The 10,121-nt window shown below is 41.9% G+C and overlaps 1 pseudogene; it reads left to right on the plus strand.

Annotated features, from left to right (window-relative positions):
* Positions 1-4,246: 4,246 nt before the first annotated feature.
* Positions 4,247-5,205, plus strand: LOC103745054 (annotated as a pseudogene).
* The last annotated feature ends 4,916 nt before the right edge of the window (positions 5,206-10,121 follow it).

Below are 10,121 nucleotides of genomic sequence, written 5' to 3' on the forward strand. Positions count from 1 at the left end.
TTAGGGACAAGGAGGCATTCCCATGTTCCATCAGGTGGCATCAGAGGTTAATTACCTTCATCAGAAAAATATCACCTACAGGAGCATAAAATTAGACAACATCCTCATTGAGAATGAAGGAAATGTCAAATTGTGTGATTTGGGCTTGTTCATGAGAGTCACCAGTGAACAGAGGCTGGGCAGGCCTGTGTCACTCTGTGCTATCTAGCTCCAGAGGCTTTAATGGAGAGGTACTATAATGGTCCAGAAATTGATATGTGGAGCCTTAGGTTGTGCTGTATGTGATGTTGATTGGACACTTGCCGTACGTAGAATCCACCAATTTTGGTATGAAAGGGCCACTTTTGACCTAAAGATGTTACATTCCACCTTACCTATCAAGAAGCATTGAAGACCTGATGCAACATTTGCTGAGGATGAATCTTGCAGACAGTGTGAAAATAAGCCAGCTGATAAAACACCCCTGGCTGTGTCTATGAAGGAGTTTCTCCATCTTACTCTACAGCAACAGACTCCAGACTTTCCATCCTAAAAATCATTGAGGCCATGTTTATAATGGGGTATACCCTTCAAGAAATTATTCAATCTGTGGGAAATAAGACATAGAATGACATCATGAGCACTTACAGCATTTTGAACTCCAATCTAGCTGTGGGGACAGCTGACAAACCAATGCACTTCCATACCAGCCCTGAAGGTCCTCTCTCCCTGAGGAGGAGAGGATGTGAAACTGACCCTACTATCCAGCCTGGGAAGTGGCATCTCCCAGCTGATGACAACAAAAAGCGTGCTAAAGGAAGGAACAGCACAACCTCCCTGCCCTCCTGCATACGGAAAACAACCTCTCCTGACAACCCAGCTCTGCAGGGTGGTGGTGCTCTAGGTATTGACATCAGTGGCAACAGTGTGGAGGATGCTGTTGTCAACATGACACCAATAATTCCACCCAATAATTCATTCTCCCTGAAAGTAAATTGAATTTATTGCTGGGAGGTGAGGCCACTCAACTTCCAGGTACTCAATGGATGGTGTTCTCTTCCCACCTTCCTTATGCAAGCCAAGAAAATACTCCTCAAAACTACAGTTTAGGAAATTTGATATTTATTGGGCTTACTAACAGAGCGTATGATGAAAGTGATGGGTACTTACAAAGGAATGGGTACCTTTGGGCATTTTTATTTTCTTCATTTTGGCAGCACCTTCTAGTTTCTTTCTCTCTCTCTCTCTCTCTCTCTCTCTCTCTATTCCCTCCCCCATTTCTATCCTTAGTCCATCCACCTCATGCATTTGAGCCTGAATGCTTGGATGGGAAGGGTAACTGTCTCTCTCTGCCCACCCCCTTCCTACAGAGAGTCTTAGGGTCCAGTTAGTTTGAAGTGCACGAAGGAGGAGCTAGAGAAGACAATTATTTATCACTTGCTAGTCTAGCTTGACACACAGAGGAGAAGCTTATCCAGTGTACCAGAAGAAGTGACAAACATAGGACCAGACCAGAATAGTAGGTGTTATTCTGCCCAGTAACTATCATGTAGACCAGGCATAACTGGTGCCATATCCCAAGATATGGCAGTCATATGCCTATCAGGCACATATCTGCCCAAGAACCATCACCTGGACCAATCTTGACTGGTGACCTGTCCCAGAATATGGCAACCCCAGGCTCAAATCAATACATCATGGGTTCACCTTCCCAGGAGCTAAAACCTGGGCCAGTCTTGGCGCTAATGACAAGGCTGTACCCACAGCCAACAGGTGCAGCAGGCACAAAGGCTGGAGAGGTGACTTGTGAAGACCATTCACATGCTATGCTGCTACTGCACTCCTGCCCCAAGGAAGAGGCAGAGAGCCCTGAGATAAGGGGCCACAATGAAAATCTAGGACAGTGGAGTTCCACAGGAAGCCCAGCAAGTTCAAGCCACCACAATGTACTTTTTTCACATTTTATTATCTTTACCATTTTACTGTCCTTTTCCACTGGCAAAATGTTAACAATTAATGTGACGCTTAAGATGTCTATAACCTTCCAGGCCAAATCCTGCAGCATCTGCTTTCTTTGGAACTTGAGACAGTTGAGCCAGAAGTAGACATCGGAGAATGGATACTAGAGACTGGGAAGGGAGGGAGGGAGGGAGTAGTCAGGTGGAGAGCTTTGATACCTCAGTGCAATGCTTAGTCCTGCTTGTTTCAAATTCACTAACAGAGTCCCTTTCATGATGAGCAAGAACAGACCCAGCTCCAAAGTTGGGATTGGCCTGCATGGATTGACAGCCATTGGAGGGAGCCAGGGCAGAACTCCAGGAAGCTGTATATCCTACACACCACCACACCCATCGAACATCAATGGGAATCAGGGCACTGGTCCCTGTAGCTCTCCATCAACTGCTGGATCTGAGCTGCTAGGTCCCTTCCCCTCTCCTTCAGCTCATTGTGACCTCAGAATCCCTTGCTGGAGAGGGGGAGGCATGTACAATTTATGTCCACCTGATGAAGTTCCAGTGCCCATCTCCTACACTGACTTTAGGAGATGATACCCAGCTCATTTAGGAGAGTCCAAGCTGTGAACACTCTGGTAACAAAGAACTGAGTATAACACAGGGCTCGGGCTTCTCAGAAGCTTGATCCCCTCATGCTCTCCAACTTTCTACCTGATTGGCTCAGATGCTGCACAGAAGTGTAGAAAGTATGTAAGGAAGGGTTGAGGAAGAAATGCAGGAAAGGAATCGGGGAAGAGGTAGGAGTGAGAATTAGGAAGAAGGGGGTATTATAAGGATGGAGAGGGCACATGTGAGAGGAGAAGCTATCCTTGAGAGTCTAGTCCCTGAGGCTTGGAGAAATGGATGAGTGTGCTTTGTGGGGGCAGAGGCTGTGGGAAACAAGGAGACAAACTTTCCCCAAAGAGCAGTGTTGGAGGGTACAGGGCATGGACATCCAGGGAAAGAAGAGGGCCTGCTCCTGGTAGAGGTTTAGCTTCTGTCGAGGTTCACAAGTGGGATGTGGTCTTGGGAATTTCCTGTTGTGGAGTGTAAAGTTAGAGTTTGGCAGGATGAGTAAAGTGGAAATCACATTCTCCTGTGGGTCTTCCTCTCCTTCCTCTTCCTCGTCCTCTTTTTCCTCCTTTCTCCCTGCCTATTAAACCCATGGGTAATTCTGCTGTCATCTGTGTTTGTCTCCACAGGGTCCTTTCTCCAGTCCCACAGTGCGTTCTCCTCCCATCCCCTGCCCCTACCTTGCAGAGTGATTTTTACCCTTTCATCTTGTAGGATTATTGGGACGTGTTATGCTCCACTTCGGAAAAGTAAGCAGGCCCTGCTGACCTAGGGGCACAGTGGTCCCCATCTTTGACAACAGGCCTGAAGAAACTTTTGAAAGCCACTTGGCTGCAGCTATCAGCCAGTGGTGCCATGTGGGTCCTACTTGGTAAGGTATCTGCAGTGTTCTGCAGGAGGAAAGTCTTCTCTACCTTTGGCTCTCATCTAACTGGAGTGTCCATTTATCATGAGTACCTTAGAGGTGGAGGGCAGTGCCTGAGTGTCTGGGGGCGCTCCACCTTGTGCTGATGCAGAGGGTGATCTGTGGGGCTTTTTACCTTGATGGTGACATTGAGTCCACTAAGTTCCAGCTTGTGGAAGGAGGAGTGTTTCTGTGGTCTGGTCTTTCCTTGTGTAAAGTCAAATGCATTACTGGAAGGCACATATGGCATCCTATTCCCTCTTCCCACTGTCCTTATGAGAACCTGAAGCAAGAATTCTCTAAAACCACTGTTTGGAGACTCTTTAATGAGTTTATTGGACTTGCTAACTGAACTTGGGATGCTGGTTTACTTACAGAAAAGTGGGACCCCCCCCCCATTCATGACTGTGCTCAAAAGTCCACACCCAAACATAAATCATGTGGCTTCCTGACAGCCATAAAAAATGGCGACAGACCGGCCTCGAAGTTTCTCAACTTATATATCCATAGCCCCTCCCCTTCATGCAGCTAAGTTCAATGGATTGGGTGGGAGAGGTAAAGGGCTTGAATCCTTCTGCAGAGTGTGGGAAGGAGGTGGAACTATGTCTTGTTGTTATAGGGTCAGAGGAACTTCTGGGTTAGGCTTGATGCTGGCCCATCAATATCACTGTGATTATTCTGTTCCTGGAAGGGCTGGGATGCAGCCAAATTGCTCAGTCTCACACAAGGGAATAGAATAGAGGAGAGGTTGGGAACTAATATATTCACAGTGTACAGAGCTTAGTGTCCACCACTGATGAGTGGTGGCTTGGTGGTGGTGGTGGTGGTAGTCCTGGATGAATGAGCCATGCATTTCTAGCCATGGATCTGTGGTTGGCTGGGAATGCCATAACCAAAGAACCCAGAGTTGTTATGTATCCTAGAGAGATGTTAAATGTGCTTGTGGCTAGTTTCATGTTGATTCTGTGTGAGAATACCATATTGTTGGAGATCCCTGGTCCACAACCCCATGTACTACTTTCTGAGTGTTTTGTCCTTCTTGGATATCTGCTATTCAACAGTTGTCACCCTACAAATGTTCAATTTCCTGGAAGAAAATAAATCCATTTCCTTTTTTGAGTGTGCAGCACAGATGCTGCTCTTTGTTACTTTAGGGATCACAGAATGATTTCTGTTGGCACCGATGGCTTATGACCACTATGTAGCCATCCACAGCCCACTTCTGTACACAATGAGCATGTCACCCAGAGAATGTGCCATTCATTATCGCATCCTATGCTGGTGGAATTCTGCATGGTGCTGTGTACAGTGCTCACTTTCAGCCTGTCCTTCTGTGAATCCAGTGAAATCAGACATGTCTTCTGTGACATTCCTGCTTGCTCTTTCTTGTTCTGATACACACACAAATGAGCTTCTACTCTTGTACTAAGTGGTTTGATTGAGATCATCACCATTCTGATTGTCCTAGTCTCCTATGGTTTCATCCTATTTGCTATGCTGAATATGAGCTCTGCTGAAGGGAGGAGGAATGTCTTCTCTACCTGTGGCTCTCACCTCACTGGAGTGCCTATTTATCATGGGACAATCTTCTTCATTTATACGAGACCAAGCTCCAGTTATGCTTCAAAGCACAACATGGTTGTGTTAATATTTTACACCATTGTGACTCCCATGCTGAGCCCCGTCATCTATAGACTGAGGAACAAAGATGTGAAGGAGGAAATGAAAAAGCTATTGAGAGGATGTGGTTCATAATTAACACATCCTCAAAGTTTAATAAGACTATATTCTGGATGTCAATCCAAATGAAGATTGAGAAGCATGCCATGATTTAGTTAATGGTACGATATATATTATAGATTATTTTTTAAATCATTGATCATCTTTTCCATGAAGCATTTTTCACACTTTGATAAACTTTTCACTATACACAAATTACTTTGATTCAATTCATATTAAACATTCTTTGACAGAAGTATTTTATACTTTTTATTGAGCTTCTGAATTCTCATACAACGGATATCAATTAGGTCCAGATTCCCTTCTTTATCCATGCCTCCCCCATTCCCCACTGGACCCCATGCACTCCACTACACATGGTGAGTCCTATTCAGTCAAGCATCTGCACCCAGATGTCCTTCAGTACAAATTTGCCTACTGCAGTCCAGTCAGTCCATCCAGAGATCATATGCAAGGCATATTCTCCCCACCCAGCAGCAACAAACCTCCAACAGCTCTTAATCTAAGGCCAGCGTGCCACCCATCTTTCTCCTTCCCTCTGGACCCTTGTTCAGTTGAAATGGCGTGGGTCCTGTGTTCCATGTCACCATTCCCACAAGGTCACATTGGCACGTGCCAGCTTGTACTGGCCTGAAAGCCTCTGTTTCCCTGTGTTCATGAACCAACCCTGGATTTTTTAGTCTTTCTGCTCCCTATTCTTCAATTGTCCCTGAGCCATGGGTGGGTGCTCATCAACTTAGAAGTCCTATTCAGGGATACACACTCTGTAGTCTCTTATTCTTTAAAACATGTGCTGTTGTGACCTTCTGTGTGTATCTCACTCAGCTATACAAGAAAACATTATTGGTGAGAGTTGAGGGATGCATTAGTTTTTTTTCCCCTTACCCCTTGTTCTGCTATGTTCCATGAGCCTGAGGTGTGGATGTTCAATTGTAGATGTGTCACCTAGCACTGGGCATTTCTCAGACGTATATTCTCTCTGTCTAACCAGTTGTACACTTCTGCAGTAGCCTCCATCTGTTTCAAAAAGAAGCTTCTTTGCTGATTGGTGTAAAGTATGATTATCTGTAAATATAAGGATCAATATTTAACATATAGTAAGAAATTTTATTTGTCTAGAGATAAGAAAGAGATGTTTTCTCTAGTATCTACATTCTCTTCTGCCACATGTACATGAGAGTGGTCCAAGAAAATACCAGGACAACACAGGCTATTATTGCCAAACCTCTTGATTATCTCCTACAAGTAGTAGATTGGACCCTGCTGCTGAAGACAGAACATAACTTTGGACACAACTTGAAGCAGTAGATCAAGAATTGACCTGGAAGCCTTCTAACCAAAGTTTAACTACCATAATGCTAGATGATAATATGCAAGTTGTCAAGGGAGAAAGCTAGTCAATGGTCCAACCCAGCCCTAAAGCCTAATAACCATAAGGACTGGCATGTCAAACTACTTATATTGGTGCAATAGTGACACAGTTATCTGGGGTCAGTCAGCTGCTGTCTAACTGGACTTGATGTCCCCTCAGTGGAAGTGAACTCATGGGTGGCACTGTAAATTCAGTCAAATCTTATTATTGGTTATAATTTTATGATTTATTTTTGTTTGCCCCAAGTAGAGGCCATGTCCTCAGGATGCTGATATGAAAATATTTGCATGTTACTTATGGTAGACTACTATCATTCATACAAACTGATTTCCCATCTTAGAATCCTTATGAAGGAAACCCCCAATCTTACTTATTCCTGTAATCATGTTCCCACAAAATGGTATCCATCCAAGCTATAAATAAGACACTTTAGCGTTAGTGTGTTTATTTTTATATCTACAATTTCTCCCACTATTGAATTCTTTCCTTGAAAGTTTCATTTCTGAACTTTTACAGCCTAATGATGATATTTATTGATGCTCATTGAAAATGTTCTTGAAGCTTAGGAAATCAATTAAAATTGTGTCTAAGAAACACATATGCTATACACGTGTGCATATATATTAATGTATATAACTGTGACTTCTCTTAGATCTGAAACATTAGCCTTTCTTCAGGGATTCTTGTGATGTTCTATCCTGACTCAATTACTAGTCTTGTCTCTCAGAGCAATGACTATGCCCTGTTACAACTCCTCAAAATGTATGCCTATGAAGAAATCACAAAGAAATGGAAATATCTTATACTTTTATTTCCATACACTTCTTTGTTTACTTTATTTGATTTTATTCTAATAGTATATAAATATTCACTAGGAAGAGAAATTAATTTCCTTTCAATGAAGCATCAATTTACCTCCAGGCTTATTGTATTCTTTCAATAAATAAGAATACTCTACTCAAACACTGTAATTAAGCAGTGTTCTTTTAAATTTTTTCACATGTATTTATTTATTATATGGAATAGGAGGTTGAGTGTGTATGTGCCATGATGCATGTGTGCAGGTCAGAGGAGAATTTGACTGGAAGGAGTCACCTCTCTCCTTCAACCATGTGAGTTCCAAGATTCAAACTCAGGTCCGCAAGCCTAAGCCTTTACCTGCATTAAGCCCCTTTAAACACAGAACCATCTCACTGGCCCACAATGTTCCTTTTAAGAAGTAAAGTTGAATTGTGCTTTTGAAACTTAGCAAATGATTTTCTGACATTCCTTTCTTATTTCATGGGGTAAGTTATACATAGGAAACCCAGTCATTCAAACCACAAGTATTTGTTGGCAAAATCTATTGAGTGGTTAGCCAAATCCAAAAGACAAACACACCTTTTTCTTTATAATATATCTATCCAAACTATATGTGTTTCTCTTGGAATCTCTGTGGAAGACAGGAAATTAGAAAGGAGCCATTGAGGAGGAATGCCTTAAGGGGAAAGGGGAATAGTACAATATATTTAAAATAAACTCTTATCTTTGTCATAACCCTATACAAATGAAATTTATTACTGTATGCTAAGTAAAGATCCTTATATTTACAGACACGTATACCATACACCACTCATCAAAGAAGCCTCTTTTTGTAACAGATGGAAGCTGCCTCAGAGTTCCACAACTGGTCACACAGAGAATATATGTCTGAGAGATGCCCAGTCTGAAGAACACATCTACAGTGGAATTTTAACAACTAAGGCTCAAGGTACATAGCAGAACAGGGATAGAGAGAGTACTAATGCATCCCTAATGAAACAGAGTGTAATACACAGGGAGGGCCACAACTGACCAAGTTTTAGACAATAAGAGACTGTAGAGTGTGTGTCCCTGGATAGAACTCCTGTATTAAACCTGACCCACTCATGGCTCCAGGATCATTGTGGAAGGGGAAGATGACGGATTGTAAGAGCCAGGATTGGTACATGAAAACTTGTTCGTATAAATTTGCAACAATGGTGTCAGCATGCACAAGACCCATGCTAACTCAGTGAGACAAAGAAAAGTATAGAATCAGAGAAATGGGCATCAGGCTCCAACCATAGCAGAGGAACTATTGACAACTAATTACTGCTGGATGAGGGACAGTAGATATTCTTTAAGTGAGTGATTCTAGATAGGTTGAATGGACTCCAGTGGATAAACTTATACCAGGGGACATCTAAGTATAAATGCTTGACTGGATAGGCCTTAAAATGTATGACATAACGAAAGAAATCTGGTGTGGGGGAGTTGGAAGATGAGATAGGGGTTCTATTACATTAAATGCATAAAAACCCAATAAAATATGCATAAAAACCCCAAAATCATAAAAACTAATTTCAGTCATTCAAATAATCTCAAGTAATCATTACACATCAAAACATAAACTCAAAAGTTAGATTACATCAGATGAATGTGAAGCATAAGACATACTTTCTCCCAGGGTTAATTTCTGTCTATCAATGACCTTATGAAATCAAATAAGTTATGTACCACCAAAAAAATAATAGAAAGGAGGTAAGAACAAGAATGAAGGACTGAATGAAAGGCACCAAGTAAGTCTAGCATCCATTCAGTAAGCAAGCAACTGTAGGTAGGCTCTGTATTAATCCCCATCTACTATTGAAAAAAGAATTATCACTAAAGAGGCTTGAACAATTCAGAATAATAGTACTGGGTTCTCACCTAGCACCTAATATCTAGCCAGCCATTGGTATTTGGCTTAGTTAAGAGTATTAGATATAAGTTCCAGCTTGTGACTAGGTATTAATGCAGTCACAAAGTAAATGTTTACTACCATTGAATTCATGCCACTAATACACCAGTGGTCATATCTTGACAACTTAAAGGAATTTTTTATGAAACAGACATAATTTGGAGGTATGAGCCTTAACACGGCAGTTAGGTGTGCTGACTACACTTGCAGAGAACTTGGGTTTGATTTCAAGCACCCAAATGGAGACTAACAATCATTCATAACATCCATAAATCTAGGGGAATCCAATGCCCTCTTTTGACTCCACAGGCACTGCATAATTGGATGCACTTACACACATGCAGGCAATACACATACAAATAATAAAAATAATAAATAAAATTTAAAATAGATATAATCTAAACTAATGACGTTTAATTAACCTGGACACCTAATCTTGTTTTCTGAGAATCTCAAGTTGCTACTCCACCCAAAAAAGATAATGAATGAATGCTTGTATGCTTGAGAATTAACATAACAAACACTAAAACAAAAAAAAATCATGCCCATCTTCATTGAAGACATGAAGATTGAGGAGAATGCCTGCCATTGTCTATACAAGATATTCTAACATTGAGAAGAAAAGGCAAGATTACCTGTTAAGCATGGATCCAAGCTTGAACTTCTCCAATTGAAGGGGCAGAAACCATTTTAGAATGCAAGGATGAGTGAGACCTGACTCATGGACACTCGGCAACATAGTTTCTGGGCATAGTTCCATGTGACATCTCCATTTGGGCCCATTCTTAAAATTTTATTTAGGTATAGCAACAGTCTGAA

Source organism: Nannospalax galili, unplaced genomic scaffold, assembly GCF_000622305.1.
Source record: "Nannospalax galili isolate Female #2095 unplaced genomic scaffold, S.galili_v1.0 scaffold583, whole genome shotgun sequence".
NCBI lineage: Eukaryota > Metazoa > Chordata > Mammalia > Rodentia > Spalacidae > Nannospalax > Nannospalax galili.